The 26,480-nt window shown below is 46.8% G+C and overlaps 1 pseudogene; it reads right to left on the reverse strand.

Annotated features, from left to right (window-relative positions):
- Nucleotides 1-23,104: 23,104 nt before the first annotated feature.
- LOC121444520 lies at nucleotides 23,105-25,712 on the reverse strand (annotated as a pseudogene).
- Between the last annotated feature and the right edge of the window lie 768 nt (nucleotides 25,713-26,480).

Here is a 26,480-nt window from a genome sequence, read left to right on the forward strand (position 1 = left end):
GCCTCCTTCCTCCCTCTACTCAGGGATGTTCAGGAAATGTAGTGTGTATTCGGAACTTACTGCCCACTGCCTACTGCGGCTCAGAGAACTTCAGGACCTGTAGTGTCATCTAGGAACTAACTGTCCCCGGACTGCCACTGATCAGGGACCAGAAGGACCTGTGGTGGTGTTTTGGGACCCAGTGCCTGCCACTGTACAGGGACCTGCATGACCTTTGATGTTGTCTCGGGACATCTGCCCCCTGCCTGCATCTACACAGGGACCTGCAGGTCATGCGGTGTCATCTCGGGACTCCGAGCCCACTCCATGATGCTGATCAGGGACCAGCAGGACTTATGTCGTTTCAGGACCCCCTGCATGCAGCTGTGCAAGGAACCTCAGGACCTGTGCTTTCGTCTTGGGACCCCCTGTCCCCTGCCAGCAGTGTCTCAGAGGCCGGGGGAGTGGGTCCCGAGAAGACACCACAAGTCCTTTGGGTCCTTGAGCAGCAAAAGGCAGGGGGCAATGGGTCCCGAGACAACACCACAGGTCCTGTAGTTAACTGAGCAGGGGGCAGTGGGTCCAGAAGAAAAGCACAGGTCCTGCGGGTCCCTGAGCAGCAGCAGGCAGTGGGAAGAAGGTCCCAACACAATACCATGTTCCTATAGTTCACTGAGTGGCTGCAGGCAGGGGGCAGTGAATCCTGACGACACAGGTCCTGCAGTTCCCTGAGCAGTGGCAGACACTGGGCTTTTGATCCTGAGAGAACACCACAGTTACTGCATGTCCTTGATAGCAGCAAGAAGTGGGTCCAAAGAAAACATCACAGGTCCTGCAGGTCCCTAGGCATCTGCAGGCAGGCGACAGTGGGTCACGGGCAAATACCACAGGTAGTGCGGGTCCCTGACCAGCGACAGGTAGAGCTCAGTCGGTTCTGAGACAACACCACAGTCCTGAGGTCCTGAGCAGCCTGCAGGTGCAGAGGGACCTGAGAAAACACCACAGGTCCTTGTGGTCCTTTAGCAGTGGCAGGCAGGGACCAGTGGGTCCGAGAAGACAACACAGGTTCTGGGGGTCCACGAGCAGCCTGTAAAGAGGAGGGAATCCCGAGACAACAAAACCGGTGCCTTGGGTCCCTCAGCAGTGGTAGGCAGGGGGTAATGGATCCCAAGATGACAACACAGGTCCTGTGTGTCTCAGAGCAGAAGCAGGCAGATCACAGTAGGTACCAAGATGACAGACAGGTCCTGCAAGTCCCTGAACAGGTGGCAGGAAGGGGGCAGTGGTCCCGAGAGGACCCCAAAGCTCCTATTGGTTCCTGAGCAGTGGCAGGTAGTGGACAGGTAGTCTTGAGATAACACCACAAGTCCTGTGGGTCCCTGAGCAGTGGCAGGAAGGTGGCAATGGGTCCCAAGACGACACCAAAGCTCCTATTGGTCCCTGAGCAGCAGCAGGCAGGGGGCGGTGGTCTCAAGATGACACCACAGGTTCTGCTGGTCCCTGATCACTGGCAGGCAGGTGGCAGTGGGTCCAGAGACAACATAGTAGGTCCTACAGGTCCCTGAGCAGAGGCAGTCAGTGGACCTTGGGTCCTGAGATGACAGCACAGGACCTTCAGGACCCTGAGCAGCAGCAGGTAGAGGGCCACAAGACAACAGCACAGACAGGTCCTCCGGGGGCCTGAGCAGTTGCAGTCAGGAGGCCCTTGTTCCCGAGAGGACACCACAGGTTCTACAGATCCCTAAGCAGGCAACAGGAGGTCCCGAGACAACAGCACAGGTCCTGTTTGTCCCTGAACAGCGGCAGGCAATGGGTCCCAGGAAAAACCTACAGGTCCTGCTGGTCTTTGAGCAGCAGCAGACAGGGAGTCCCAAGACAACATCACAAGTCCTGTGGGTCCTGCGCAGTGGCAGGCAGGAGGCAGTTGATTCATTGATGACACCAAAGGTCCTGTGGTTCCCTGAGCAGCGGCAGGCATGGGGTACGTGGTCTAAAGGTGACACCACAGGTACAGCTGGTCCCTGAGAAGTGGCAGTAAAGGAACAGTGAATCCCGAGACAACACCACAGTTCCTGCGGGTCCCTGAGCAGTGACAGGAAGGTGGCAATGGGTCCCAAGACGACACAATAGGTTCTACGGCTTCCTGACCAGTGACAGGAAGTTGACAGTGGGTCCCGAGGTAACAACACAGGTCCTGAGGGTTCCTGAGCAGCAGACAGTGGAAAGTGAGTCCCGAGAAACCACCACAGATCTTTCAGGTCCCAGAGCAGGGGTCAGAGGATCCAGAAATCACATGACAAGTCCTGAGAGTCCCTGAAGAGTGGCCGGCAGGGGACAGTGGCAGGCAGAGAACAATGGGTCCCAAGGTGAAAACCCAGGTCCTGAGGTTCCCTGAGAAGCAGCAGGCTGGGGTCAGTAGGTCACTAGACGACACCACATGTCCTACAGGTACCTGAGCAGAGGAAGGCAGAAGGCAGTGTGTCATGAAAAACACGCAGCAGGAAATGAGTACCGACAAACAAAACAGGTCGTACAGGTTCTGTAGAAGTCCTCAGTGGGCAGGGGTCGCAAGAAAAAATTACAGAACCTGGGGGTCCCTGAGCAGCCTGTAGGGTGCAGTAGGTGCCTAGACGACAGCACAAGTCCTCCTGTTCCCAGAACAGGGGCAGACAGGAGATTCTTAGACAACAGCTCAGGTCCTGCAGCTTCCTGAGAAGGAAGGGGGCAGGTGGTATTTAGATGACACCACAGGTTTTGCACTTCCATGAGCAGCAGCCTGCAGAGGGCAGTGTGTCCTCAGACGATGCCAGGGGTCCTCCAAGTACTGCAGGTCCCTGAGTCTTGAACCCCCTGCCTCCTGCCTGCTGCTGTTTAGGGACCTTTAGGACCTGCGGTATTATCTTGGGACCCACTGTTCCCTGCCTTCCACTATTCTGGGACCTGCAGGAACTAAGAAATTGTCTCAGGATCCCCTGCCTGCAGCTGCTCAGGGACCAGAAGGACCTATGGTTTCATCTCGGGAACCACTGCCCCCTAATGCTGCTGCACAGGGACCCGTAGTACTTGTGGTGTCACCTCGGGACCAACTGCACCCTGCCAGCCACTGCTAAGGGACCCGCAGTCCTGTGCCATCTTCTTGAGACTCCTTATCTGTGACTGTTCAGTGACCTGCACGTCCTGTGGTGTTGTCTCGGGACCACCTGCCTGCCACTGGTCAGGGACCTGCAGGACCTGTGTTGTCGTCTCAGGACACAATGCCCCATTTCTACCACTGCTTAGGGACCCGCAGGACCTGTGGTGTCATCTTAGGACCCACTGCTCCCTGCCTGCCACTGCTCAGGGACCATCAAGAACTGTGTTGTCATTTTGGGACCCACAGCCTCCTGCCTGTGTTATCATTTTGGGACCCCACACACAGAATTTGTCCTTTTGTCTTGGGACCACCTGCCTGCAGATGCTCAGGTACCTGCAGGACCTGTGCTGTCATCTCCTGACCCACTATCCCCTGTAGGATGCTCAGAGACCCACAGGACTTGTATTGAAATCTCAGGACCTGTTGGACTCTAGCGTCCAAACACCGAGGAGGAGTCACCCCCAGAGACCATCTCACACACCACAGCCGATGCAAAAGCATGAGGATTCTATTAATTCTGTCATGACAGGGTCGACCTCGAATAGCGGGTACAGTCTACTTTTAAAGGGGCCACAGAAGCAATGGGGGTTGTTTTTTGACCACTCTGATTGGCTTATTCGAAAGGGCTATTACCAATAATTGACTGGAGAGCTGTTGCCAGATCAGATGAGGTAAGAGGTCTTTTTGACCCTGTTTCCCAGGGGACCGAACCAAAGCATACGTATATGGGTAATTTTTCAGGAACTGAGTACTTGCATGTGTAGCTGTTAGGTCCTTGGTTCCCAGGGGAGGAGGGGAAGCACTATGGCACAGAGGCTGAGAGGATTCGGAATTGTCAAAAATGGCTTCAGGATTGTCTTAAAGTCTTACACTTTATTTTGTTTTTCGAGACAAGGTTTGAACTCTGTAGCCTGTCCTGGAACTAGCTCTATGTAGACCAGACTGGCCTTGAACTCACAGAGATCTGCCTGCCTCTGCCTTCCGGAGTGCTGGGATTAAAGGCGTGTGCCACTATGGCCTAGCTTTTCTGTGTTTATTAACTGAACTCTTGCCTTTAATGGCCTCAGGCTCTGGACCTAAACTGTAGGAATTTTATCCTTGGGATCGGGTGTATCTGTTAAATCTCTAACTGTAATTAGGAGGGCACAGTGGGATTCCTGGTTCCAAGATAGTGGTTTTTTCCCAAAGAATTATTTTGTTTAGAGAGGCTACCAGTGTACACATTTTTATCCTTTACTAAAGCCCACACAAAATCTCCCCAAGGGAAAGACATTAATATTGAGAATCATAAAGAATGAAAGTAAAACTGTGCTCGTGAAGTGTGATCTGCAATGTTGAAGCTCTGGAACTTTGTCAAACAGCAAAGGTTGCCATACAGTCCGTGCCAGCTTACTGTATCAGTTACTCTACTGTTGCTGAGATAAAAACACCACCGCCAAAACCAATTTATGGAACAAAGAGTTTATTTGGTCTTACCGTCTCAGAGGGATGAGTCCATTGTGGCCGGAAGTCATGGCAGCAAGTGGCAGGCACTGGCATGAGCAGGAAGCCGAGAGATCACACCCTCAAAGCAGAGATGGTGAACTGGCAGTAGGCAGTGGGGAGAGGCCGTGAGCTCTCAGAGTCCACCCCTCGTCACCAAATTCTTCCAACAGGGCTGTACCACCTCCCCAAACAACACCACCAAACAGGGACCCAAATACCCAGGCCAATGGGGGACATTTCTTACTCAAATACCAATATAATAAAGTAAAACTTCAAGTGTGATGGAGGTTGGCTTATGTGGGTGGATCCAGCACAGTTATGAAGGGTGTTCATAGGAAGAGGGAGGCAGAAGAAAGTCAGAGTGAGGTAACAAGGTGATGTGGGAGGTCCTTCTGTACCCTGCAAATACATGTTGCTTTTATTGGTTGATGAATTAAGCTGCTTTGGCCTATGGCAGGGCAGAATACAGGTAGGTGGGAAATCCAAGCAGAGAGACAGGGAGAAAGAAGGCAGGGTCGAGGGAAATGCCAGCAGCCGCCTAAGAAGCAAGATGTGAGGTAACAGACAACGACCCTCATGGTAAAAAATAAACTAATAGAAATGGGTTCATTAAACATAAGAGCTAGCTAGGAATAAGCCTGCGCATTGGACAAACAATTATAATTAATACGAAGCCTCTGAGTGGTTACTTGGGAGCGGGTGGGTGGGAGAGAAACTTACAGTTACAGCAAGGGGTGGGGTTGGCCTGCCCTTGCTGACTTTGAAGCTGGAGGTGGCAAAATCAAGGTCAGGCAGCCTCAGACAAGGTGGAAGAGACAAATGGATTATTCCATTAAGGCATCTCTAAAATCCTGATTTCAGGTCAGAAAGGCCACTTGGGGCCTCTGCCATGCAGACTGTAACATAGCACCTCTATGTGGAGTCGTGTAAGTTACAGAGCCTGTATGGAGTGGACACAGAGTGTCATCAGAGGCCCAGGAGAGTCTATGCACGGGGACTGGATCCAGTAGGTGGCCACAGGAGGTCTGGATGGGGACATTCTGGAGGACAAGGGGTTCTTCTGTGCTGATTAAAATGTTTACTATAAACACTCAGGAGGCAGAGGCAGGTGGATCTCTGTGAGTTCGAGGCCAGCCTGGTCTACAAGAGCTAGTTCCAGGACAGGGTCCAAAGCTACAGAAAAACCCTGTCTCGAAAAACCAAAAAAAAAATGTTTACTATATATGTAATTTTATAAGTCCTTCCCTGAAGCAACCTAATTTATCAGCTTACCTTGCTCCGTGTAACACTTCACTGACCAGTCAAGGCGTCCACTGTTTTTTGTGTAAGTTTTTAGCTGTTATGCAGCCATGGTTAGGCAGATACCTAAAACAGAAAACCCCTCAACTCTTCCACATACTCAGATATGTAAGACTATCAGACATCCCCCTCCCTCTGCCAGCTCACTGACACTCAGGAACAATTCATTTCAAAAAACCACAACATCACAACTTTTTTTTTGGTTTTTCGAGACAGGGTTTCTCTGTGGTTTTGGAGCCTGTCCTGGAACTAGCTCTTGTAGACCAGGCTGGTCTCGAACTCACAGAGATCCACCTACCTCTGCCTCCCAAGTGCTGGGATTAAAGGCGTGCACCACTACCACCCGAAGAACATTTTTTAGTGTAGGCATGTTTTGCCTACCCGTATGCATACACACCACTTGCATGCAAGGCCCAAGGAAGTCAGAAGAGGGCGTCAGATCCCCTGGATACAACAGATGGTTATGAGCCACCGCATAGATGTTGGAAATCGAGCCTGGGTCCTCTGCAAAAGCAAGACAGCCTTTAACCCACTGGGGCATCTCTCCAGCCACGGGTCACAACTTCTTAGACCACTTTTTCCAGAGTTAAAGATGGAGAAGGGAGAGCAGGTTGGACGGATCTTCAGACTCATTCTTTCCCGAAGACATGGAGCATTGAATTTTTTTAATTTTATGTTTTTAGACAAAGTCTCATGTATCAGTATCTCAGGCTGACAAAGGACGTCCTTGAACTCCTCCTGATTCTCTTGTTTCCACACCCTGAGTGATGGGATTACAGGCATACAATGCCAGGGCTGGCTAATTTTTTCTCTCACACCACAGTTGATGTAAAAGCATGAGGATTTTACCAATTCTGTCGTGACAGGGTCTTTCAGCATTCAAGAAGCCAGAAAGACCCCAAATGGCTGGTACAGGCTACTTTTAAAGCAAAAAGTCTGGAGGTTGTTTTTTTTAACTATATGATTAGCTTATTCAAAGGGCTATTACCAATAATTGGCTGGAGAGCAGTTGCCAGATCAGGTGAGGTAAGGGGGAACATTTGAGGGTTACTTTGCCCCTTTCCCAGGGACTGAGTCAAAACATCTGTGGACATCTGTGGGTTATCTTGTCCCAATTTCAGGAACCGAGCTCCACTTGGAGAACACTCACAAGGACTCAGGGAGATAGAAGTTCCCAACATTTCAGTACGTGCATGTGCAGTTGTTAGGTTCCCAGAGGAGGGGGAGCCCTACTGCTGAGAGGCCTCAGAATTGGCCTCAGAGTTGTCAGAAATGGCTTTAGAGTTATTTTAGAGTTCTACATTAGCCCAGCTGAGCCTTGAACTGCAGATTCTCCTGCTTCTGCCTCCAGAGGGCTGGGAGTGCAGATGTATAATTGGAGGAAAAGTTTTCTATGAACCATAAAGCCACTCACTTGAAATGCATAATTCTGCAGTTTTTAGTGTGGCCTCCTAACTGCTGCCTCACCACAACCCATGTAGGTGCATTGCTATCGCTCGTGTCCTCCAGTTCCCACAGCCTCAAGCACAGCCATTAATCATGTCCTTTCTCTGGGTGGTCCGTTCTGGACGTCACATATAAATAGATCGCTTACTCCTTTCTCTCTTCCTTCCTTTCAAGGCAGGATCTCATGTAGCCCAGACTATCTTTAAATTTGCTGTTTTCCCTAGAAACCTTTAACTCTTGACCCCTCTGCCCCCAGAGTGCTGAAATTTCATACAGGTAGGCACTACCAGGCTCAGTTTATGCAATGCTGAAGGTCAAAGCCAGGGTCCCATGGGGACTCCCTTAGCATTCTACCAACACAGCCACACCCCAGCCCTTTTCCTATAGGGGTGTGTGTGTGTGTGTGTGTGTGTGAGAGAGAGAGAGAGAGAGAGAGAGAGAGAGAGAGAGAGAGAGAGAGAGAGAGAGAGAGCGAGCGCTTTCCAAGTTCTGGAGTGACAGGCATGCCCCTTTATCTGCCTGAATGGGATAATCGTGTGATGTTTTCTTTAAAGCTGTAAAAGCCTCTTTTAAGCCAAGGGCAGGACAGCAATTCCCATAAACTGCAGAGAGTAAGTGGATACAACTTAGAGCTCATCTTTGTTTCTGTTTGTCTGTGGCTCAGAGTGTTCCTATGTAGTCCTGGCTGTCCTGGAACTTGTTATGTAGACCAGGCTGGCCTACGAACTCACAGAGATCCACCTGCCTCTGACTGAAGTGTGCTGGGATTAAAGGTGTGTGCCACCGCGCCTGGTCTGGTTTATTTATTGGATTATTTAAAAGGCACAGCTCTTCGGCCCCCACAAAGGATTGTGTGAATCTGTAGGACAGTGAAGTTCAGTCATCTTCCCCAGAGCTCATGCCTACAGAATGCCAGAGCTGGGATTCCAGCCAGAGGGGGAGTTAGCTGCCAGTCAAGTGCTTGTCAGACAAGCGTGAGGACCTGAGTGTGAGCGCTCAAAACGCACATGAAAAGTCAGGTGTGGTAGTTCCCACTTAGAGCCCCAGCAGTGGGAAAGCAGAGACAGGAGGATGCCTGGAGGTTTGCTGGCCAGTCAGCCCGGCTTACTTGGTGAGCCCCAGGTCAATGAGAGACTCTGCCTCAAAGAACAAGATGGATGATACCTGAGGAACAACACCCAAGGCTGACTTCTGATTCAGACCACACACACAGACAAACACACGGCACAGACACACACACGGCACAGACACACACACACACGGCACACACACACACATGGCACAGACACACACACACACGGCACACACACACATGACACAGACACACACACACGGCACACACACACACATGGCACAGACACACACACACGGCACACACACACACACATGGCACAGACACACACACGGCACAGACACACACACACATGGCACAGACACACACACACATGGCACAGATACACACACGGCACAGACACACACACACGGCACAGACACACACACGGCACAGAGACACACACACACGGCACAGACACACACACACGGCACAGACACACACACACACGGCACAGACACACACACACACACGGCACAGAGACACACACACGGCACAGAGACACACACACATATACACACAGAGAGATTCCAGTGTGCCTCACCTAATATAACACAGCATACAGCTCCTGTCTCCCTGACACTGTGAGAGAGAACCTCCTGATGTCATCTCTTTCAGTCACAATTCTTAGTTGTAGAAGGTGGTCCCCATTGCCCCAGGGAGCCAGCAGAACAGGCTTGGCTAAAGGCCTCATGTGAGCATCACACTCTGGATGCCATGAACTTGATGGCCACCGCCACCTACACATTTGTTTTCTGTGCTAGTAACTCCACCTGGCAGCCACCCCCTTCCTGCACCCACAGTCACCCATTGCCCGCCATGTCTTATTCTGAATTTGTGGTTCCTGAAGACACCACCCATCAATGAGAACCTGTTGGGTTCTCATTTTCTCGTATTAAAAATGGAAATTAGAAGCTGTAATGGGGTGGGCATGGTGGGGACGCTTGTCTTGGCACGCATGTGGAGGTCAGGACAGCCTGCGGGAGTCAGCTCTTCCTCCCACCGTGTGAAGCCAGAAAGGAAACTCTGGTGTAGCAGCAGGAGCCTTCACTGGTTGAACCATCTTGCTGGCTTCAAACTTGGAAATTTATCTTCTACCAAGACCAACTCAAAAGGCCTGGCTTCCTGCTGGAAGAGTCCCGTCTTCCCCAGATGAGAGATGCAGGCCACCATCAGTATGGACCATCTGAAAGAAGACGGAGCTGAGAGACCGAGGTCAGAGGACCACAAGGTCAAGGCCCGCTAGACGACAGTTAGCAAAAGACTCCTCACCAAAACCACAATGGCTGCCACCCTTTCTTTAAGCAAAGCTCTGAGACTCCCAGGGCCAACCCTGGTCTTAGCTTTGTTCCTGTTTCTCTGATGAACACCATGGCCAAAGCAGCTTGGCGGGGGGGGGAGGGTTCTTTCAGCTCCTAGTTACAGGGCAGCCAGGGCAGGACCCCAAGCAGAGACCACAGGAGAATTCCGCTTACTGGTTTGCTCCTCTGGTTTTCTCAGTTTTCTTTCTTACACACCCCAGGGCCACCTGCCCAGGGACAGCACCTCCCAGTGTGGGCTGGGTCCTTCCACACCAATCATCAGTTAAGAAAATGTCCACTGGCACTGATATATACTATCAGTTTGTCCCCAACATTTCGGGTGTTAGAATTTTGGTCCATAGGGTACTACTATTGGGAGTGGTACAGATGGAGTCTTTTAAGGGGGGCAGGGGGCAGTGGTCTCTAGGGCTAGAGATGCACCTTACTTGGTAACCTGCTTGCCTCGCATGCTTGAAGCCCTGGGTTCAATGCCCAGCACTACATAAACCCAGCATAGTGATACATGCCTGCAACCCCAGCACTCTCAACCCATAGGCAGGTTCAAAGTCAACCTCGGATACATAGCAAATTTGAGGCCAGTCTTGGGGGGTATGTGAGATAGGTTCAAAAATAAATAAACAGATAAGCAAGCCTGGTGCTGTGGCTTATGCCTTTGCACTAGGAAGGCAGAGGCAGGAAAATCTCTATAATTGCCCAGCCAGCCTGGTCTACATACATGCATAGTGAGATCCTGTCTCAAATAAATAAGAAGATAGATAGACAGACAGACAGACAGAAAGATAGGTAAATAATCAGCAGGAGTTGGTAGGGAGCAAGAAAGGGCAGTGGGGTAAATGTGATAAAAAATACATGTATGAAAATGTCATAATGAGGGGGCTGGAGAGATAGCTCAGAGGTTAAGAAAACTGACTGCTGTTCCGAAGGTCCTGAGTTCAATTCCCAGTAACCACATGGTGGCTCACACCCATCTATAATGAGATCTGGTGCCCAGAACACTATGTACATAATAAATAAATTAAAAAAAAAGAAAATGCCATAATGAAGACCATAATTATGAATAATTACTAAGTATTAATAAAAACCACATCAAGTGGGGTCTAGAGCCTAGTGTAGTGTTGCATGCCTGTAATCCCAGCTCCTGATGCTGTGAGTATAGGTCAGCCTGGACTAGAGACCCTGTTTCAAGAAACAATCCCACCAGTATTGGAGGTGCAGCCCAGTGGGGTGGGGGGCTAGCTTAACTGGGGACACATTCCAGGAAGCGATCTGGGTATATTACCCAGGACTCTAATTGGTTCTTCCCGAAAGGTTATTACAAAAGCATGAGCCTGGCCCTACCCAGTTTCTCTCTGGCTTCCTGTTTGCAGATACAATCTCTCTGTAGTCAGGCTCCAGGCGTGATGCAACCAAGGGAACTCAGGCCAGGGCTGGTGGCAGGGCTGCACCCCGGGTCTCCTGTGCTGTCGGCTACGTGGAAGTCTCTCTTAAAGATAGCCCTCCCCGGGAATTTACTTATAGTAATCCCAGATGGATTAACGCACTGTAGCTGGATGAGAGAGTGGACAGAGCCAAGTTTACCGGCAACAGGAGGTGGGAATCAACCATCAACACCAGCGGGTAAACGCTCATGGCAGAGCTTCAGCACCACAGATGTCCCCTCCTGCAGCTGTGGGTCTCTCTGAGAACATCCGTAAGCTCACTGAGGTGTCTGGATGCATCTGGTTTGTTGTCTCTTCTTTTTTTTTTCCTTTAAAGTAAATTTTTTCATTTTATTCAGAGAATGAAACAGAAGGCATTAAGCAAAGACAATGAAGTCTTAGAATGTGAAATGTAGCTAGGAAGAAGAGATCTGTGGTGTGTTTTTATAGTTTAGTGTTTTACACATGGAAAAGCTGCTTGGGACTATTCACACCTGCTTCTCAATACACACACACACACACACACACACACACACACATATATGACTTATATAAACTGCTTTATTTTTCTTTTGATGGAAAGAACTTTCCCGGTAAAATTTTTGCCTACTTATTACCAGTTTGCCTACTATGGAAGTTTAAAAGAGAAGTTATAGGGTTCAATCCCTTACTTCTCTGTTCAAGCCTGTTTTTAGTGCCTTATCAATAATTTCAAAGAGATACTAATGATGAATCTCCCAGAGAGACTTGTAGAAGGAGACTGCTCTTTTGTTTCCCAGCTGCACAGACCAGAATAATGACACAGAAACTATGTTAATTACTAAACCATTAGGCCCATTAGCTCATGCTTCTTATTAACTAACTCTTTATTTGTGATTATAATTTTTTTTATTAAGAAAAGAAGAAATAAAAACATAAACAAAAAACAAGTTTCCACCTCCTCCCAGCCACCCATTTCCCTCCCCCTCCTCCCACCCTTCTCCCCCTCCTCCCACCCTTCTCCCCTCCCCCCACTCCTCTCCCCCTCCCTCTCCAGTCCACAGAGCAGTCCGGGTTCCCTGCCCTGTGGTAAGTCCTAGGTCCTCCCCCCTCCGTCCATATCTAGGAAGGTGAACATCCAAACTGGCTAGGCTTCCACAAAGCCAGCACATTAAGTAGGATCAAAACCCCGTGCCATTGTCCTTGGCGTCTCATCAGCCCTCATTGTTCACCATGTTCAGAGAGTCCGGTTTTATCCCATGCTTTTTCGGTCACAGTCCAGCTGGCCTTGGTGAGCTCCCAGTAGATCAGCTCCACTGTCTCAGTGGGTGGGTGCACGCCTCGTGGTCCCGACTTCTTTGCTCATGTTCTCCCTCCTTCTGCTCCTCATTGGGACCTTGGGATCTCAGTCCAGTGCTCATGTGTGGGTCTCTGTCTCTATCTCTATCCATCACCAGATGAAGGTTCTATGATGATATGCAAGATATTCGTCAGTATTGCTCTAGGATAGGGTCATTTCAGGTTCCCAATCCTCAGCTGCCCAAGGAACTAACTGGGAACCTCATGTTGGGCACTTGGGAGCCCCTCTAGGGTCAAGTCTCTTGCTCACCCTAAAGTGGTTCCCTTAACTAAGAATTGTGGTTCCGTGCTCCCCTATCCACCTTTCCTTTATCCCAATTCTCCTGATTCCCCAAGTCCCCCCTCCTTCCCTTCTACCTTTTCTCTCCCCATCTCCCCTTACCCCCATCCCACCCCACCCCCAAGATCCTAATTTTCTCCCCGGCAATTTGGTCTACTTCCCTTAGCCAAGAGGATAACTATATGTTTTTCCTTGGGTTCACCTTCTTACTTAGCTTCTTTAGGTTCACCTATTTGTAGACTCCGTGGCCCTAATTTATGGCTAGAAACCAATTATGAGCGAGTACATCCCATGTTCATCTTTTTGGGTCTGGGACACCTCACTCAGGATAGTGTTTTCTATTTCCATCCATTTGCATGCAAAATTCGAGAAGTCATTGTTTTTTACCACTGAGTAGTACTCTAGCGTGTATATATTCCATACTTTCTTCATCCATTCTTCCATTGAAGGGCATCTAGGTTGTTTCCAGGTTCTGGCTATTACAAATAATACTGCTATGAACATAGTTGAACAAATGCTTTTGTCATATGATAGAGCATCTCTTCGGTATATTCCCAGGAGTGGTATTGCTGGGTCCAGGGGTAAGTTGATCCCGAATTTCCTGAGAAACCGAAACACTGACTTCCACAGTGGTTGCACAAGATTGCATTCCCACCAGCAATGGATGAGGGTACCCATTCCTCCACAGCCTCTCCAGCAAAGGTTATCCTTGGTGTTTTTGACTTTAGCCATTCTGACAGGTGTAAGATGATATCTCAAAGTTATCTTGATTTGCATTTCCCTGATTGCTAAGGAAGTTGAGCACGACTTTAAGTGTCTTTTGGCCATTTGAACTTCCTCTGCTGAGAATTCTCTGTTCAGTTCAGTGCCCCATTTTTTAATTGGGTTAATTAGCATTTTAAAGTCTAGTTTCCTGAGTTCTTTATATATTTTGGAGATCAGACCTTTGTCTGTTGTGAGGTTGGTGAAGATCTTCTCCCAGTCAGTAGGTTGCCTTTGTGTCTTATTGACTATGTCCTTTGCTTTACAGAAGCTTCTCAGTTTAAGTAGGTCCCATTTATTCAATGTTGCCCTTAATGTCTGTGCTTCTGGGGTTATACATAGGAAGCGATCTCCTGTGCCCAGCTCCTGTAGGGTACTTCCCACTTTCTCTTCTATCAGGTTCAGTGTGTTCGGGCTGATATTGTGGTCTTTAATCCATTTGGACTTGAGTTTTGTGCACGGTGAGAGATAAGGGTCTATTTTCATTCTTCTACAGGATGACATCCAGCTGTGCCAGCACCATTTGTTGAAGATGCTTTCTTTCTTCCATTTTATACTTTTAGCTCCTTTATCGAAAATCAGGTGTTCATAGGTTTGTGGGATAAAATCCGGGTCTTCTATACGATTCCATTGGTCGACTTCTCTGTTTTTATGCCAGTACCACACTGTTTTCATTACTGTAGCTCTGTAATAGAGTTTGAAGTCAGGGATGGTAATGCCTCCAGAAGATCCTTTATTGTATAGGATTGTTTTGGCTATCCTGGGTTTTTTGTTTTTCCATATAAAATTGATTATTGTCCTCTCCAGATCTGTGAAGAATTTTGATGGGATCTTGATGGGGATTGCATTTAATCTATAAATTGCCTTTGGTAGAATTGCCATTTTTACTATGTTGATCCTCCCAATCCAAGAGCAAGGGAGGTCCATCCATTTTTTGGTATCCTCTTCAATTTCTTTCTTCAATGCCTTAAAGTTCTTGTCAAATAGATCTTTCACTTCCTTGGTTAGATGTACCCCAAGATATTTTATGCTGTTTTTGGCTATTGTGAATGGTGAAGCTTCTCTGATTTCCCTCTCTGCTTCCATATCCTTTGTGTATAAGAGGGCGACTGATTTTTTGGAGTTGATCTTGTATCCTGCCACATTACTAAAGCTGTTTATCAGCTGTAAAAGTTCTTTGGTGGAGTTTTTGGGGTCGCTTATGTACACTATCATATCATCTGCAAATAACGAAAGTTTAACTTCTTCCTTTCCAATTCGAATCCCCTTGATCCCATTATGTTGTCTTATTGCTATTGCTAGAACTTCAAGCACTATATTGAAGAGGTATGGCGAGAGTGGACAGCCTTGTCGTGTTCCTGAGTTAAGTGGGATGGCTTTGAGTTTCTCTCCGTTTAATTTGATGTTAGCTGTCGGCTTGCTGTATATAGCTTTTATTATATTTAGGTATGACCCTTGTATCCCTAATCTCTCCAAGACTTTTAACATAAATGGATGTTGAATTTTGTCAAATGCTTTTTCAGCATCTAATGAAATGATCATATGTTTTTTTTCTTTCGGTTTATTTATATGCTGGATTACATTGATAGATTTTCGTATGTTGAACCAGCCCTGCATCTCAGGAATGAAGCCTACTTGATCATAATGGATAATTTTCCTAATGTGTTCTTGGATTCGATTTGCCAGTATTTTGTTGAGGATTTTTGCGTCGATATTCATGAGTGAGATTGGCCTGTAGTTCTCTTTCCTGGTTGAGTCTTTGAGTGGTTTTGGTATCAGAGTAATTGTGGCTTCATAAAAGGAGTTTGGTAATGACCCTTCTGTTTCTATCTTGTGGAATACATTAAGGAGTATAGGTATTAGATCTTCTTGGAAGATCTGGTAGAATTCCGCATTGAAACCATCTGGTCCTGGGCTTTTTTTGGTAGGGAGGTTTTTGATAACCTCTTCTAATTCTTCGCGACTAACAGGTCTGTTTAGATTGTTCACCAGGTCCTGATTTAACTTTGGTATATGATATTTATCTAAAAAAGTATCCATTTCCTTTACATTTTCCAATTTTGTGGCATATAGGCTTTTGTAGTAAGATCTAATGATTCTCTGAATTTCCTCTGTGTCTGTGGTTATGTCCCCCTTTTCATTTCTGTTCTTATTAATTTGCAAATTCTCTCTCTGCCGTTTGATTAGCTTGGATAGTGGTTTGTCAATCTTGTTGATTTTCTCCAGGAACCAGCTTTTTGTTTCATTGATTCTTTGGATTGTTTTCTGTGTTTCTATTTTGTTGATTTCAGCCCTCATTTTGATTATTTCCAGTCTTCTACTCCTCCTAGGTGAGTCTGCTTCTTTTTTTTCTAGAGCTTTCAGGTGGGCTGTTAAGTCTCCAATGTGAGCTTTCTCTGTTTTCTTTAAGTGGGCACTTAGTGCTATGAACTTTCCTCTTAGGACTGCTTTCATAGTGTCCCATAAGTTTGAGTATGTTGTTTCTTTATTTTCATTGAATTCCAGGAAGACTTTAATTTCTTTCTTTATTTCTTCCTTAATCCAGGTATGGTTCAATAGTTGACTGTTCAGTTTCCATGACTTTGTATGCTTTCTGGGGGTAGCATTATTGTTGAATTCTAACTTTAATCCATGGTGATCTGATAAGACACAGGTGGTTACTAATATTTTTTTGTAACTGTGGATGTTTGCTTTGTTACCGACTATGTGGTCGATTTTCGAGAAGGTTCCATGAGCTGCAGAGAAGAAGGTATATTCTTTCCTATTTGGATGGATTGTTCTATAGATGTCTGTTAAGTCCATTTGATTCATTACCTCCATTAATTCTCTAATTTCTCTGTTAGGTTTCTGTCTGATTGACCTGTCCATTGGTGAGAGAGGAGTGTTGAAGTCTCCTACTATTAGTGTGTGCGGTTTGATGGCTGCCTTGAATTTTAGCAATGTTTCTTTTATGTACGTGGGTGCTTTTATATTAGGGGCATAGATGTTCAGGATTGAGACTTCTTCCTGATGAACTGTTCCTGTTATGAGTATAAAATGCCCCTCTCCATCTCTTCTGATTGATTTAAGTTTAAAGTCTACTTTGTTAGAGATTAGTATGGCCACACCTGCTTGTTTCTTAGGTCCATTTGCTTGATAGGCCTTTTCCCAGCCCTTTACTCTGAGTAGGTGCCTGTCTTTGTGGTTGAGGTGTGTTTCTTGTAAACAGCAGAATGTTGGATCCTGTTTTCTTATCCAATCTCTTAGCCTGTGCCTTTTTATAGGTGAGTTGAGTCCATTGACATTAAGTGATATTAATGACCAGTGGTTGTTAACTCCGGTCATTTTTTTTTAGTCGTAGAGTTTGTGTGTTTCCCTTCTTTGTTTTGTGTTGGTGAAGGGTCTCTAGATGTCTGAGTTATTGTGGTCATTGTTGGACTCCTTGGTTAGTGATTTTCCTTCAATTACTTTCTGTAAGGCTGGATTTGTGGCTGCGTATTGTTTAAATTTGTTTTTATCCTGGAAAATTTTATTTTCTCCATTTATAGTGAATGAAAGCTTGGCTGGGTATAGTAATCTGGGCTTGCACCCATGGTCTCTCAGTTTCTGCAGTACATCTATCCAGGACCTTCTGGCTTTCATGGTTTCCATGGAGAAGTCAGGTGTAAGTCTGATAGGTTTACCTTTATAAGTAATTTGGCCTTTTTTCCTTTGCAGCTCTTAATATTCTTTCCTTATTCTGTATGCTTTGTGTTTTGATAATTATATGGCGAGGGGATGTTTTTTTTTGATCCAGCCTATTCGGTGTTCTGTATGCTTCTTGCACCTTCATAGGAAAATCTTTCTTTAGGTTGGGAAAGTTTTCTTCTATAATTTTATTAAATATATTTTCTGGACCATTGAGCTGCACTTCTTCTCCTTCTTCTACTCCTATTATTCTTAGGTTTGGTCTTTTTATTGTGTCCCATATTTCCTGAATGTTTTGTGATGAGAGTTTGTTGGACTTGCTGTTTTCTTTGATCAGTGTGTTTATTTTCTCTATGGTATCTTCAGAATCCGAGAGTCTTTCTTCTATTTCTTGTATTCTGCTGGTTATGCTTGTTTCTGTAGTCTCTATTCGTTTACCTAGATTTTCCATGTCCAGCCGGCCCTCTGTTTGTGTTTTCTTCTTTGCCTCCATTTCAGTTTTCAGGTCTTGAACTGTTTCCATTATCTGTTTGATTGTTTTTCCTTGGTTTTCTAGGGTATCATTCACTGATTTATTCAATTCTTCAAACTTTCTGTTATATTTCTCATCCATTTCTATAAGGGCGTTTTTTACATGCTGTTTAAGGGTGTCAATCACTTTCATGAAGTCAATCTTTTCTCCTTCCTCTTGATTAAGGGGTTCTTGTCCTCCCGTTGTGAGGTCGCTTGTTTCTGGTAGCTTCATGTTGCTTTTCAGCTTGTTGGGCGAATTCTTGCCTTGACGTCGGCCCATCTCTTCTTCCAAATGCTCCCTATGGATCTTCTTTTACCGGATCAGGTCTCCTTGCCTACCAAACGCTATCTCTCCCCAATGTTGGCTCTCTGGCGAGGAGAGATCAGGCCTCCGTGCTGGTTGGGCAGCTCGCAAACAAAGCACCTACCCCGTTTGGTGCAGGCAGGCCACAGAAACAAAGGAACTGCTGCCCGCCCGGGAGCCCCGAGTACTTGGACCCAGCGCCCAGATAGGCTGGGCTGGGCGATGCCACGCGCCAAATAGGGCAGTGGGGGCGAAGTGGGGAGAGCTCTGGACGGAAGCTGGGTGGGCCAGGAAGAAAGAGGCAGCACCCGAGGAGTAGAGGCCCTGCAGAGAGCCCAAGCAGGACAGGGGGGAAAGAAACCCCCGAGCTCCCCGTCCCAGGCTGGCGCCGTGGGCCAGAAACTCACCCCAATGCTGGGTCTCCTGGCGCTGAAAGATCAGGCCTCCGTGCTGGTTGGGCAGCTCGCAGACAAAGCGCCTACCCCGCTTGGTGCAGGCAGGCCACAGAAACAAAGGAACTGCTGCCCGCCCGGGAGCCCCGGGTACTCGGACCCAGCGCCCAGATAGGCTGGGCTGGGCGATGCCACGCGCCAAAAGAGGGCAGTGGGGACGAAGTGGGGAGGGCTCTGGACGGAAGCTGGGTGGGCCAGGAAGAAAGAGGCAGCACCCGGGGAGTAGAGGCCCTGCAGAGAGCCCAAGCAGGACAGGGGGCCAAGAAACCCCCGAGCTCCCCGTCCCAGGCTGGCGCCGTGGGCCAGAAACTCACCCCAATGGTTTGTTGTCTCTTAAGGGTGCTAGGAAATACCCGTGTTCCTGTCAGCCACCTGTGAAGACTGGGCCCTCCCACAGGAAGCCAGATCTTTGAAACTGCCACTGGTGGCAAAGAAATTTCCATCCTCCCTAGGCCCTACTCTAGATTTTGGATGAACAGAGGCATGGTTTGGGCCCTTAAGGGTGTTCCTCTGAGGGAGATGACTGTGACTGTCACTCTCCATGGGAACCAGGCCTAACGGCAAACTGGAGAAAGCAATAGGAGAGGCTGTCCCATCCTAAAGATGTTTCCCCTCTCCTGATGCCTGAGCCTTAAGTGAAGAGGACTGGATGGTCCATTCTAGTGTCAGCTGTTGGTGCCGGGGCTATTACAACATTTGTGTTGTCTTTAAACATGGATGTAGAGGGGTCCATTGTCCTCTGCCTAAGGCCAGGGTGGCGGTGATAACAGACACATCAGGGAGTCTGTATTCCAGGGTTACATTTAAGGGTGAGGAGTTCATTTGGTCCCCTCAATTATAGATCTCTGAGAATTCAGATGGAGTCATAGTAAAAGTCTTGACATCAACAGACAGCGGAAGACAAAACACTGACCACAGGATGGATGGTATTTCTAAGAACAGGGAAACCATTAGCTGGCCAGGGGGCATGGCAATGCTCCTCCTAGGCATGGGCTCCTCCTTAACCATGCCTCTTAGCTTGAGTTTTAGGTTTTTTTTCCCATTAATTTGAGACAGTGTCTCACTATGTAGTCCTGGCTGGCTTTAGAATTCACTGTCAGATTCGCTCAAAATCACAGCCATCTACCTGCCTTTGCCTCCCCAGTGCCGGGACTAAAGGCCTCCCAAGTGCTGGCATATTATTTTCAGATGCACTTCCTGTTACCGCTGCTGGGGTACCCTCACTGGGTTACTCCTACCCTTTATGACTGAATAATGCACATTTGCTTGTCCCTGGAAGTATTCTCTCTCCTTCCGACATCGGACCGTGGCTGTTCTCCTGGGGTTCAGCTTTAGGACTAAGACTGGGCCTATGGATCTGAGACTCCAGCCTCAGGTCACTGGGCCAGTCCTGGTCTAGAGAAAGAAGCAGTGCAAAGGGGGATGAGAAAAAGGCAGAAGTCCGCACATGTCTGTCAATGCACTCTGAAATTGCCACGGCAGTTTTGTCAACTTGGTGTGACCTCAGAGTCACTGAAGAAGTTTCTATGGGAAGTGCCTAGATCAGACTGGATCAGACTAGCCTTGGGCAGGCCTGGGATCAGGGTTTTCTCGCTGGCCTCCATTGATGTGGGAAGGCTTACTTAACAGAGGACCCACACTATTTCCTGAGTTTGGGTCCTGACTTGTATGATAGAAAAAGCTTGTGAGCAGGCAGCACACACGCGTTCGTGTCTCTCCACTTCTGCCTGTGGATGCGATGGGACTGGCAGTGTCAAGTTCCTGGTGCCCAGCTTTCCGTGCAACAGCAGACTCTGACCAGGAACAGTGAACGATCAACCCTTCCTCCCCAAGCTGCTTTTTGCCAGGGTGTTTGATCACAGCCGTAGCCATCGGTAAGCGGAAGAGCTGGCAGCGACAGCACAAGGATCAATTCCACCTAAGCACACCCTTTCCTGGACAGGTTACTAAAATGAGGCTGTCTTTACGTAAATCATCTTTTATGTGAAGATTGGTGCTACAGTTAGATGTCTGTCATCCACCAAAAAGATTTGGGGGACCTGGGGTGTAGCTCAGCCGGGCGAGTGCTGGCCTAGCGTGTGTGAAAGCCTGCATGTTCTAGTCCAGCTCTACAGAAACAGGTGCAGTGGTGCACACCTGCACTCCCAGCACCAGGGAGGGGGAAGCAGAGGTCTGGACTACACGAAACTGCTTCAAACAAAAAAGAAAAAGGAGGGCAGAAGGGGTCAAGGGTACCTGCTGCTGCTCTTCCAGAGGACTTGGGTTCAATTCCTAGCACTTCTCTGGTAGCTCACAACTGTCTATAACTCCAGGCACAAGAGATCTGCCCACTTCTGGGCATCTAGCATGCATATGATACACAAACATACATGTAAGCAAAACACTAACACAGATACAAATAGAAAAATTTTAAAAGAAAATAGTAACACAAGAATTAAAAAAAAAGATTTAAAAATTTACTCAGGTTGTTAAAATGTGGTTATCATTTACTATTATTTGTTATAGAACAATGGATGACTGGACAATCATTAACATTTTATTAATATAGACATTTGCAAACAAAGTGAATGGTAGTAGAATTAATAGTCTTCTGGTAACTTCACCTTTTCATGTACAATACTGAAAATTATTTCATTCATGTTTACTCCAAATTCCCATTTTTAAACATGAATCACAGAAAAATAGGCTTCTAAAATATTCTGGAACCATACTCTATCACAAAACTATATTTCATGTTGTTGGACAATTTCATTTATAGTAATATATACATATATATATATATATATATATATATATATATTACTATCACCTTAAAAGCCAAATAACTCCAATAAAAGAATTGCTTATTATGCTAACTATGGCCGATCACTGAAGCAGAAAGGCCCCGACTTCTTTCTGAGGACTCAGGGAAGCAGAAGGGCACCGACATCTTTCTGAGGATGAAGGGAAGCAGAAGGGCCCCAAAGTCCTTCTGAGGACTCAGGGAAGCAGAAGGGCCCCAACTTCCTTTGAGGATGTAGGTTTCTTTGTTTAATCATCAAAAACTTCCCAGAATGACTTGTATGGCCCCAAATCAGTGTCAGGAGCTGTTCTTCCAAATTCCATCTCTCTGCTGTCTGGAGATGGACTGGTTCCTCTCCACCCACTTTGGTTTCCTCCTAGGTACCCAACTCTGTGCTCAAAGTGATTAGGCAAACCCGAGAGCCCCAGATATGCTGAAGGAGAGAACGACAATCTCATCAACTCCTGTCTCGTCATTTGCTAAAGCCCCAAGGAACAAACTTCAGATACCTCATTATCAAAGGGACCCCAAGATGGGAAGTTGGGTTCCCAAGACAGTAATTTGAATTCTTATGCTGCTGAAAAGTCTCTAGGGAGTCTGGGTTAGGACACCATGGAGAGTTTATGGGAACTTACCTTTTCAACTTGTGACCAGAGAACAAACCAGACGTGAACTCTTAAGAACTTTTGTTTTCTAAGACAGGGTCTCTGTGTAACAGCCTGTCCTGGAAATCGTTTTGTAGCCCAGACTGGCCTCAGACTCACAGAGATCCACTTGCCTCTGCCTCCCAAGTGCTGGGATTAAAGGCATGCACTACCACTGCCCAGCTGATTGTAAAGATTTTTGCCCCCTCTAAAAGTTAAAAAAAAATACATTCAAACACTTTAGCATTGGAACCTATTTTTAGAACTTTTAAATCAACTAGTTTAAGATTAACTTCTGTAGCCAGTGGATCTAAAGTTAGCTCCTGTACTTACTTGGCTGTTTCTTTGTCTAGTGCCCACAGGGAAGGTCTTTGTAAATACCAGAGTCCCAGCAGGCTATTTCCTGACCTCAGTTTTCCTCCGTCCAGCAGGTGATTCAAAAGTTTTTAACCTGGCAGTGGTGGCGCACGCCTTTAATCCCAGCACTCGGGAGGCAGAGGCAGACGGATCTCTGTGAGTTCGAGACCAGCCTGGTCTACAAGAGCTAGTTCCAGGACAGGCTCCAAAATCACAGAGAAACCCTGTCTCGAAAAACCAAAAAAAAAAAAAAAAAAAAAAAAAAGAGCAGCAAGGACTAAGCACTCTCAACTCCTGCCCCTCCCCCGCTGTTTCTCCATCCCCCTCTTTTTTTTCCTTGAGATTTTTAAATTTCATTTGGAGACTTTAGTTGGTTAAATTGCATTAACTTCTTCAAAGATGTATTTCAAAAATACATCTTTTGGTTTTGTTGTTTAAATAACTACATTTAGAAATGTCGACAGCAACTGCCTTTGAGTTCCTAGAGCTTCAAAGGGCACTGAGGCTTCAGGAGCACCCCAGCGAGTCGAGGATCTGAGTCTGTCCTACCCATCACTGCAGACTGGCCTGACTCAACCTTCCCTTCAGATGGCGGACCTTTTCTTGCCACAACCTTATTTATAGCAATGCTATAAATTTTCTCTCAAGTTGGTTTCTTATGTTTTTTCATCTATCACCAGGGGTGTGTTTAGTTCTGTAAACACTAAAAAGGCACACAACTCTCAGGTCCTTGGGGTACAACAACCAATCTCAGGTTCTACAGCTGCTGTCAGGGCAACTCAAGACTGACCAGAGCAGGAATGACCGTGAATGTCAAAAGAGTCAAATTTTAATGAATTTCCACAAAGTCAACCAGTTTAGAAAGCCTGTCTTGACTCTGGGCGCTTTCTCTTCTTCCTGGCTAACGTGGACTGGCTTTTCATCTGTGCTTTCATTTGCTTCTATGAAGGCCTCGTACATTTTCTGGACTCTGATCACTTCCTTCTGGGCATCAAAATGGACTTTCTGCCTGGTGAGGATGGGAACAATCAAGTTGAAATCACTGATTCGCTTGTTTAGCTTTTGGATGTTGCCTTGAAACTGCTCACAGGCTTGGTTCCACTGTTTCTGTCCTTTGGGTGTCAGAGGGTTCCCAAGTTTCTTCCTAGATACTAACAGTCCTTCTCGAAGTTGCTCAATGGTATCCTTGATTTCTTTCTGCATCAGAATCCACTCTGGTTGGTATCCATTATCTATCAATATTCTGTTTAAGTTGTGAGTCATGGGATCAATATATGAACAGCCAGAAAATTTCTTCAGAGGTTTTCCTTTTCCGGTGAGGTTGTCAAAGTCTCCTCTGGCCATCGATTCCTGGATGAGGTCCTCCACCAGGCATTCTATGGCTTGAGTTATCTTTTGTTCTTTGCTCTGTCTTACGTCTTTGACAGTTATGCTATTGGCAAAGTGTTCCCTCTGAAGTTTCTGTTTTTGATATTCCATCACATGCTCCGTAGCACGGTCTGCCCTAAACTGTCTGTACTGTTTCTCTCGCTGACTTGGTGTCCCAAAGCCAACGCCTTCGAAGCTTAAGTAATGCCGGTGCTGAGGTGTACTGTATTTGAATTTGTCCTTCTCTTCTGTGTCTTCAGCTTTGTTTTGTCTGGCCTGTCTTTGCTCTATCACGTGTGAAAGCACATTCCGATAAGCTTCTTCGATCTTTATAAATGTTGCAGAATCAGCCTTATTTGAGCCACTGTCTGGATGATACTGTCTGGCAAGCTTATGAAAAGACTCCCTGACGTCATCTGCAGAGCATCCTTCATCTAGATTCAGCAGCCTATCTTCTTCTTCTTGGATTTATGGGTTGAGATCATCCTAGATCCAGAATCTGACAGCATCTTTACCCCGTGAGGAATCAGTGAAGCATTTATGAGATGTGGTCTTAAGATCTGAGCCATCTTCACGCATACTGTGTTTATCATTGTATTCAGAATTCTTCCTAACCATGACCTACAAAACAGCGATGAGCAACAAACCTGTATTATCAGTAATTTTCTTTCTTTTTTTTCAATAACAAAGTAAATTAAGGTGTGGGTTACATGTTCTTAGTAAGTGTCAGTTGTTGGGGGCAAAGAGAGTAGACTGAGGTTTGGTGCCAACACACAGATGGCAGCTAGCAAATGTCCCTAACTCCAGTTCCAGGGAGTTTAACACCTCCTTCAGGCCTACTCAGGCATTGGATGCATGTGGTGCTTAGACATATGTAGGCAAAACACCCATATGCATATAAAAAATAAAAAAAAATAAAAAGTTAGTTCTTTGTAACAAAGTTGCTATGCAAAAATATATACTTTTTTTTTCTTGGTTTTTTTGAGACAAGGTTTCTCTGTAGCTTTTGTGCCTGTCCTGGAACTAGCTCTTGTAGACCAGGCTGGCCTCAAACTCATAGAGATCCACTTGCCTCTGCCTCCTAAATGCTGGGATTAAAGGCGTGTGCCACTACCACCTGGCAATATATACATTTTTATATTTATTATTTTACTGATGTTAGCTAGAAGGTGGACATTGATGTTTAGCAATTACATATTGTGAAACAATCTGAATTCTTCTACCCACCAAGCATATAATGTTAGACCTAGAAGGGTCTTAGAATTCACCTAATGCAGTTTTCTCATTTTATAAGAAAAGCAGGTCCTGAAAGAAGGTTAAGCAACTCAGTCAAATCACGTTAAAGGTATGACAAACGACTCAGGGTTCAGTCAAGACTTGGCTTGACTGATTTTTGTTTGTCTGTTTGAGACAGGTTTCTCTACACAGTTCTGGCTGTCCTGAAACTAAGTATTCTGGACTGGCCTTGAACTCAAGGTCAGCCTGCCTCTGTCTCCACAGTTGGTTTAATTATATGCTCAGCAAATTGCAAATTTTCCCCAAGTACCATTTCATTTTATTTATTTTTGGCAGATACTGTACAGTGGCCGTCACGAATAACTTGCTGCACATCAGAGACAGGTACTAAGTGTGATACTAGATTGAACAGAAAGAATCAAGCATGCAACCGACTTTACCCTCAGCACCTCACAGTTGGCTAAGTGCTGGGGGGGGGGGGATGGGCAGGATGGTGAGCGAGCACCTGCCATATTAAAAACGCATGGTCCTGAGGAGAAAGACACTGAACACTGACATAAGGCAATGAAAGAAGTACTAGAGGATTACTAGATGGGAATTACTGGACGTTTGATTGTAAGGCGCATTTTAGAAGTCATGGGAACCCCGATGTCATAAGCTAGGGGTCAGTGGATATTAGAGCTGTCTGGAATGCTGGTAGTTATGCTCACCGTGGCTGGCAGGGAGCTGTCAGTGCCGCTGCACCCCCTTACTCACCTTCACAGACCGACGGGGCTCAGCGGCTTGCGGCCCCCGGCTGCGTCTCTATCCTGGCACGCTCGCCCCGCTTCGGCTGCCTCTGCCGCGCTACACTGCGGAGCCCTTCATTATTCCTCGCTGCGACAGGCCGCCTCCCTCATCAGGGACACCAACCTCCTTTTACAGAATCATAACCCAGGGGGCAGAGGACAAACACCCGGGACGCCCGTTGTACCCAGGGGGCAACAGGCTCCGCCTCCACCCGCTTTCGAGGGCAGGGTTTGGACGGTTGGGATTATGGGAAATGTAGTTCTACAGCAGGTGCGGCGCGGGGGTGGGGGAGGTGGGGGCTTGGGGCCTCCAGAGGAGTTGCAGCACCGAATGATGGGTTCGTGACTCGACCGTGTATGTGATTTGGAGAGCACCCGCCCTCGATAAATTGTTCTGGACGGAGGAAGATTATTAGGCTGCCCCTGTGGTACACCTGCACTGTCAGTAGGCTTCTTTAGGCCTAGAAAGATGGTCTTTCTTTCTGCTAGTCTTTCGGGTTGGTTGGAAGTTTGTTAGGTTTTTTTTTTTTTTTTTTTTTTTTTTTTTTTTTTTTTTTTTTTTTTTTTTGTGGCACGCATCATCTCTCTTAGCCCGGTGGCCTTACACTCACTGTCTAGTAGAGGAGGACATTGAGTTGCAGGCCTCTGCCTCCATCTAACAGTCCTTCTTCCCTTTTTTCATAGGTTGCTGGGGGTAGAAAGCCAAGGGCTTGTGCATGCTAGGCAAACACTCTCGGAGCTCTGTCAACTGTGCTACATCCCATGCCAGCAGCAACAACAGTCAGCGCTGCACATGG

This window comes from Microtus oregoni, unplaced genomic scaffold, assembly GCF_018167655.1.
Source record: "Microtus oregoni isolate MIOR12 unplaced genomic scaffold, Mior012 000129F_ref0000347, whole genome shotgun sequence".
NCBI classification, from domain to species: Eukaryota; Metazoa; Chordata; class Mammalia; order Rodentia; family Cricetidae; genus Microtus; species Microtus oregoni.